This window comes from Lactuca serriola, chromosome 4, assembly GCF_051521515.1.
Source record: "Lactuca serriola cultivar US96UC23 chromosome 4, Lser_US96UC23_V15, whole genome shotgun sequence".
In the NCBI taxonomy this organism is placed as follows: Eukaryota; Viridiplantae; Streptophyta; class Magnoliopsida; order Asterales; family Asteraceae; genus Lactuca; species Lactuca serriola.
In genome coordinates this window covers 193,627,602-193,636,076 of record NC_136411.1, presented here as the reverse complement: position 1 = coordinate 193,636,076, position 8,475 = coordinate 193,627,602, and the positions used below count along the sequence as shown (strand labels likewise).

The 8,475-nt window shown below is 31.6% G+C and overlaps 1 long non-coding RNA gene across 3 annotated transcripts; it reads left to right on the top strand.

Moving 5' to 3' along the window:
- The first annotated feature begins 3,072 nt into the window (after positions 1 to 3,072).
- Positions 3,073 to 6,291, top strand: LOC145103103 (uncharacterized). Of its 3 annotated transcripts, none has more exons than XR_013706362.1 (4): positions 3,073 to 4,052; positions 4,197 to 4,746; positions 4,827 to 6,013; positions 6,166 to 6,291. It is a non-coding gene; the product is annotated as an uncharacterized LOC145103103 (long non-coding RNA). The 3 variants fall into 3 exon arrangements; XR_013706363.1 differs by lacking the exon at positions 6,166 to 6,291 and having other exon boundaries at positions 4,197 to 4,540; positions 4,645 to 4,746; positions 4,827 to 6,150; XR_013706361.1 differs by lacking the exon at positions 6,166 to 6,291 and having other exon boundaries at positions 4,827 to 6,150.
- The last annotated feature ends 2,184 nt before the right edge of the window (positions 6,292 to 8,475 follow it).

Genomic DNA, 8,475 nt, shown 5'->3' with positions numbered 1-8,475 from the left:
CTAGGTATTGGAAAATCGGTCTAGGATTTCAACTTTGGGTTGTGGACCAATTATTTATTTGGTATTATTTGATGTTGTTAGTGTAGGGATTTTTTGGACCGGCAGTCCGAGATTTTATCTGAGATACTCAGCAACTTGAGGTGAGTTTTCTCACAATATCCGTAGGTCGAAGGCACCAATGTCTGCCCGTTACTTATTACATGGAATGCTAGTTGTCTCTGTGATGCTTGTATGAAAGACCATGATCTGGCCCCTGGAAATTGTACTAAAGACCAGGATCTGGCCCCTGTCAATTGTATGAAAGACCAAGATCTAGCCTCTGGCAGTTGTATGAAAGACCAGGATTTGGCGCCTAGCAGTTTTATGAGAGACCAAGATCTAGCCCTTGGCACATGTAAGTAAGACCGACATTCGGCCCTCAACATTCCAAGGAAAGACCATGGGGGTAGCCCATGACACTTTTATGTTTTGATATATATGTAGTATTTTGGGGAACTCACTATGCTTTGTGCTTATGGTTTGTTGTTTATGGTTTCAGGTACTTCCAGTACGAAAGGAAGGGCCATGCGTGACTGCTTTATTATAAACTACTTTCTAATGTTTGAATAAAATATAATTAGTGTTTTGGTTGAAGTAAAAATAAAAAATTTACCTCGTAATTTTTGGGTCGTTAGAGCAGAACCAGTTCAAATTTTATATTGCAAAATTGTATGGGAACATTCTTTACTGATAAAAGAACCCACAAACCTATACTGTCTTTGTCATCAATTGATGCCGATTTTATAGAGACAAATGAAAAAAATGAATGAAGCAATAAGCACCAAAATCGATGGTGGTATGCACCAGATATCTGTAATAGGTATCAAGGATTGAGGAGCAAGTGAAAACCCTACTTAACGTCATATTAATCGATTTTACTGAAAAAAATGCAGAAACTGAGAGAGAGTTGTAGTTTACCTGACAGCCGAAATTGAAGAACACACATTGTACTCAACTTCACTCTCTTTCTGTGTCGATTTCGTCCCGATTGTTTAGAGATAAAGACGCCAATCTGGAATATCACTTTGTGAGTTCGTCATCGTACCAAGGAATTCTAAAGTTGCCAAGGAACTACCAGTCCAGTGCGACTGGTGGGAATTATTCGTACGTCGTCATCGGAGGGGTGAGGTGGAAATCAGTCAAAGGGTCGAAGATTTTTAAATGAGTTGCAGAGGTAATCGGCCTTTATGGAGGGTAATGAGAAAGGTGGAACTAAAATAGATGTGACGGTGGAAGATGAAAGGAGTGAAGCGGTGAGAACAGTAGCGGACGCAGACTGTTTTAGTAGGGATGTCCCTCGTACTTCAAGCGGGTGCACCTAATAGAAAAAACCAAAAAAAAAAAAAAATTTACACTGTGTACCGGAAATTGAGCAGTGGCCCAGGACCCCAAAGGCCCTACATAGGTCCGCCACTGGGTGAGAAAAGGTATGTGCGACGATGGGAGAAAGAACGATGAGAAGATACTGGAAGAATCATTACCCATTTTGTACTTCAACCTGGAAGCCAACCATTTTTAACTTCAAGCCAGAAGCCAAACATAAAAACAAAAGTAGATGGTAAAAAATGAGCCAGCCAATAAAAAGTAAGAAGCATTACCATGACGAAAAAAATTTGTAGACAAGCCATCTATGACTTAATTGTAAGTATAGTACTGCCTCCGTCCCAAAATTATTTTCCGTAGACAAAAAACATACAAAATAAGAAAACATTATTTATCACTAACTTTATTAAATGAATTGACAATTTTATCCATGTGTTGCATTTAATTCCATGGTACGTGAACTAATAAAGAGGGTACTTTAATAAAAGTGATATTTATTTTTAGAAGTAGTTTATTATTTTGGTACAAACCAAAAAAGAGACATGGACTATTAATATGAGAAGGATGAAGTAATAATAATAAGGTTTAGAAAATAAAAGATTATATATAAATGGAAAGGGAGAAATATATAAAAGTGGTGTAATATAAGTGGTGGGAAGTGTGTTCAAGGAATGGGAAAACCTGAGTTCCAGTCTCCCTATCTACATTTATTAATGTTTTTAAGATGAGAAATAATGTATTATATACATAATTTCAACAATTAAAGCATAAAAATTGTTCTAGCTTAGTCATAAGAGGCGTACTTTGTGTTCTAGATGATAGAGTATCAAAACCCTCTTCCCCCATATTCACCTTCTTTACACAAATTATACAAACTGACATGGCAACCCACATCAGCGCCACGTCAACAGCCTGGACAAATTGGCATGCCACTTACGCAGTTTACCTGCAGTTTACCTTCTTTATCTATTCAACAGGTAAAAATGGGTTGGTCTAATTACATTAGCCGGTACTTTGGGTTTTTTTCATTAAAAAAATAATTTAGGACTAAATTCTAAATTGGACAAAAAATTTGGACTTTTTCGTAAAAAAAATTAATTTAGGATTAAATCGTAAACTTGAACAATACTTTGGGATTTTTTTTAGAGATTTCTCGTAATTTTAATTAGTGAAACATTAAACTATGTCACGATCTTTCCATAGATATATATATATATATATATATATATATATATATATATATATATATATATATATATATATAGAGAGAGAGAGAGAGAGAGAGAGAGAGAGAGATAGATAGATATGAGGGATCAATGTAGAATCACATATTGTGTATAGAACCATACAACCACTAGCAATTCGATATTATATATATATATATATATATATATATATATATATATATATATATATATATATACCTTAATATACATATTTGGTCAAAAGTTGAATTTTAAGAGGATATAAGCCCTTATGCTATATGTACAATGAGTTTATGCATTAAAAATCTTGAATCTGGTTTTTGGTCAACATTTGAAAAAGTCAAGATAATAATTCATGGATTGTTTGCGTTTGAATTAATATTCCTCACTTTCAGCCACTTGAATCGGTCAACCCTTACTTTCAGCCACTTGAACAGTTCAAACACGAGCTATATTAACATATTTCCATCTCACTTATTTAAAACCCAAAAATTCTAAACTTTCTTGGTCGAAGACGAACACATCTTCACCACCGTTGCCTATCTTTTGCAGTTTTTTAACTCTTATGTCGTTCTCTCTTCTTCGGTAACTTCTTCTTCTAATGATTTTGTTTAATTTTTGTTTTGCAAAAGGTTTTGGAGATGGAGGTTCTTAAAGTAACTTCAATCGGATACCATCTCGCAAGCCATCACCTATAATACTCCACTCCATCCTTCACCCATACATCCTTTCCAACCGGCACACCTCCCCGTATATCGCAGTTACTGTTCATTGTTCATATAAAATTGAAGACACATTCAAATAGAAGTTCCCTGAGTCCCTCATAACACATTGATCTGGCATCAGTCTCTCCAAAAACCCTAGCCGTCAACCTTTATACTAGTGATTACATCTTCTTTAAAAAAAACCCACCTTTGGCCTCCTACCACGTCGTCGTTCGCTGCTCCGCCTCAACCATCACCACCACCACCACCACTGCTCACCATCGCCTGTTTCATCTCCATCAGCCACCAATATATCCATCTCTTTAGGTTTGGTTTTCATCTTTATTGCATATATTTGTACTTTGATTTTCTCCATATCTCGCTTGTTCACTCTTTGGTACCCTAATTACCGGCTACCATCACTACCCGTACCTCATCACCCCACCTAAGCACCCCCCAACATCAATGCCTGTTCCGTCTCTTATCATCCATAAATGTATTTTAATTTTTTTTTAATTTCTTTATCTTTTATTTATCTCACTGTGTTTTTATTTTGTTCAAACATTTGCATCCACTCGAAGATGCTCGGCATTGAGATTTCTTAACACCACCGTCAATTGAAGCCTAATCGAAGTTGCTACCACAACCTTCTTCACCAATTAACGCAACCACCACCACCACAACTACTCTCATCCTTCCATCTTCCCTATTTTTCTTTCGATTCCAATTTGAAGGTAACCTATGGTTCTATCTTTCTATCACTCTCGATTTCGATTTGAAGGTAATCAACTTTTCCCATCTTCCTTGTATTGATTTGTTTTTTTTTCTTTTTTCTGGATCATAACACCAGACTAAATCTCATGGTTAATTTTTATGCAATTTTAATAAGAATTATAACACTAAAAATTGAATTTTTACTTTTCAGACTTTTAATGGACAACAGATTGATCTTGTATCTGTGGGAACAAAGGACCACTTAGTTTTGGTGAACTTGAAATGAAATTGACGGTTCAAGAGTTGAAAAAGTATTGGAAGATGTTCACATTGCAGCCAATGAGACATTTTTCCTATGACGTGTCAGCATGGTGGCATTACAATAGGTTTAGGGGTCATTCAGTGGACAGGTAAGTTGTTAAACTATATTTCATTATTTATTTGAATTGATAACCTGACAGTGTTGTGCTTTAGATTGACTAATCATTGTGGTTTTTGTGAAAGTGGTGCACAACAAGCTGTACGAATACAAGTCAGACATTAAAACCTAATATGGTTAGATTTTTTTTTGATGGAAGCCTGAAACTTAGATCCAGAAGATCAGTCTTTTTTTATTAATGATAAAATGTGACTTCTCTTTGTTACATTTTGATTTCGAGGTTTCTATTGCTGCATGATAAAATTGGGATGAGCAGCATGAGATGAATATCTATATTTTATTTGTTCTTACATAAACCCTTCTCTATACCCTTCTCTATTAGGTAATCCCCAAAAGTTTTGTTTTTTGAACATTTTATCTGGACTTTTGGTTTCTTACACTCTCGATCTTGATATTTTCCAGACATGATATAGGAGAAAGCCTATGATTTCAAGCCTTAAATTTCAACTTAAAGGTATATCTTCCTTTCAGATCACATTATCAAGAGATAAAAAATGGAAGCAAGATCTTTTTGGTCATTCTTTTGCTAATTATCATCTTTGTTTTAAGAACTTAGAAGGGTATTAATTTCAAAAAAAACTAGCTTATTCTTTTTTCATTTTGTTAATTTATGTTTCAGGTATTGGTTAGTAATGCAATGATGATTAGATTTCGTAATGTGAATCTTTAGATGGATTGATTTGTAAAAAAAACTTGGGATCTCTACAGAAGTGCAACAGCAAATAAATTCTTTGCCCTTAAAATCATTATAATTTGATGATTTTATCATTCATGCAGTTAAATTGTGATGAACAACTGCAAATTGATTAAGATCTTTCCAAAAGGCAAAATGGTTTTTTTTTGGTTATTATTAAATATGACAAGTTTATTCTTGTTTTTATTGTTATGGATTGGTACAGAGGGAAAAAGAAAGGCAAAAGAAGAATATATCATCGCATTTTTAAAGGAGGCTGGATGTTTTGGTACAAAAAATGGATAAAGGGCAAAATGGTATTTTTTTGGAGTTTTTCAAAAATAACAGGGTTGTTTTTGTTAGCAGTATCCATCGAGATTATGGATTGCTCAAGGGTAGAGTGGAAATCGTATTTGGTCAACACAATTAGATAAGTCAAAGACTAATTCAAACATTCAAATTGCTATCACCTTAATTTTTTGCTTAAAATATAGGAGACTCATTCAACTCCCTTTTCGTCTATAAAATCCACCGCTCCACCTGATATCGATTTGCAATCTTCAGGTATACTCTCTAACCCTTCATCTGCGTTCTTCTGCAGCAAGAACCCCCTCTCTATTTTCTGGTTTTGTTTTATCGATTTCCGCTTCTATATATTTTGGTGATATACTTATGTTGATTAACAAAGGTATAGTTTTCATTTTGGTGATGTTTTGATTCAGCGTGTTTGAAGTTATGGAAGGTGGATATGGTGTAAAAATGGCTTGAATCATTAGATTTTACAAGGTGTGGAATGTTTTAGAAATGACATTCTACTTATACAAGGTGTCTATTCTTAGGTTTGCCTAATTTGATGCAAGGTCCTTTTTGAAGATCTAATTATGAAGGATAGATTTGAGAGGCCGGTTTTAAAAAGGTATTATAATAAATTCAATTTGGTGTATAATCAAATGGATCTCTTAGATTTTTTTTAGCAATTTGGTCAAAATGTTGGATGTGATTGAAATAAGAGATGTTAATTGTGTTGTGAAAGGCATTTGTGTCATAATTGTTTGCACGACATTACAGGTTAAAAGAGATTTGTAGACCTGCTAAAGGAAAACCAAAATCACAATAATGTATACAATATGGGGTTTTCTTTTTTCAAGAAACGTTGATGTGTAAGTTAAGCCACAAAAATTTAAGTCATATTGAAATTGGTTACATATATATTTAATAAAATTTTGGTATTCGATTATACCAAATTCGTATAAAAAAAACTTAGATTTATGAAATACTGAATGAGATGCCAAACTTAACTATCTTTTTTTAACACACCTACCCGCCCAAAAGGAAAATCATCGTCTAAAATAACTTTTCACCGAAAATAAACTTTTAATCACCCCGTGCTCTCTGGTTGTCGTCTGTTGCCACCCGTCGCTTGGCGCGGGTAAACGGCTAGTATATATATATATATATATATATATATATATATATATATATATATATATATATATATATATATATATATATATATATAACTTAATAAGCGAAAATCTTTTTGTCATATGTCACATTCTCATTGATTTGGTCACATGATATTTTGTGGTTATTTTCAATTAAATTTTTGCCACATGGTATTTTGTAGTTTTTTCATTTTATTAATTTCCACATAATATTTAAATATTTATATGTAATAATTGCAATAAATGCATATCAATTTCATTAATTGACTTCTTTCTAATTTCAAATTTTCTAAATTAAAGTCTCATTAGTTTCCTTTGTTTATTTATCTAAATTATTTGTTTCAATTTAAAAGAAAAAAATAAACAATTTAATTTTAATAATTCAAGATTTTTCTATTTTTTCTTATAAATTCAAACTTCTTAAATGTTTAGAATTTCATATTTTTTTTAAATGAACTCATGTAATACATGGGTCTTACACCTAGTATGTATATATATATATATATATATATATATATATATATATATATATATATATATATATATATAATACATGGGTCAAAAAACAGCAATTTTTTTAAAGAAAATTGCATTTTTTTTCAAAAAAAAAAAAACTAGAATTTTTTTAAAAAAATGGATTTTTAAATAAAAAAAAAACAACAAGTTTTTTAAAGAAAGTTACATTTTTTACAAAAAACAATTATATTTAAAAAAACTGCAGATGCATATATGTATATTTCTTATACTGTAATATTCGTAAAAAAAACCACAACAAATCTCGTTTTTATTAATTAATCTATAAACATAATAGTCCAACTATTTTATTCGATACAAAATAAAATATAAAAAATAAAAAATACTACAAATTTCAAAGCACTTTCATGACTTCGTGTCAATATTTCCTTATTTTCTTCAATTTATCATTTTTCATTTCTTCAATATTCACCACAATTTCTTCCAAAACCACAAGAAAATTAAATAAAAATGATTAATGCAAAAATACTCACAAAAATACATATGTGATTTTCATGTGATTGACATATGAATCACATGCGAGTCACATATTAATCACTTGTAATTTACATGTGAATCACATGTAATTCATATATAACTCACTTGTGATTTACATGTGAATCACATATAATTCATATGCGATTCACTTGTGATTTACATGTGCACATGTAATTCATATGCGATTCATTTGTGATTTACATGTGATGCACATGTAATTCATATGCGATTCACTTGTGATTTACATGTGAATCACATGTAATTCATATGCGACTCACTTGTGATTTACATGTGAATCACATATAATTCATATGCGATTCACTTGTGATTTACCTGTGAGTCACATGTAATTCATATGTGATTTACATGTGAATCACATGTAATTCATATGTGATTCGCTTGTGATTTACATGTGAATCACATGTAATTCATATGTGATTCACTTCTAATTTACATGTGATTCATATGTGATTTACATATGAATCACATGTAATTCATATATGATTCACATGTGATTTACATGTAAATTTCTGAATTACATGTGATTCACATGTTAATAACATGTAATTCATATGTGAATTAAATATGATTCGTCAAATACCAACTATGTTCTTATAATCTGTAGGTAGGTTTTTCTCCCATTGTAAAGTTATCAAACAGTTGTAATATAATGGGTAAATTAGACATTTGCATAATCAATGGAAATGTAGCTTCACTAGTAAAAGAACTTATAAATTGACAAAAAAAAAAAAAAAAAAAAAAAAAAAAAAACTGGTAGTTTTGTGTATTAAGCAGATCAATGGTTGGGCCACATGTGAGGGGACTCAAATATAATTTATAAAGAAGTTGTAGGAGAACATAAAACTTTTCCATAAAAATCATAAAAAAAACACAAGAAATCTAAAATTAGTTGAGACCACAA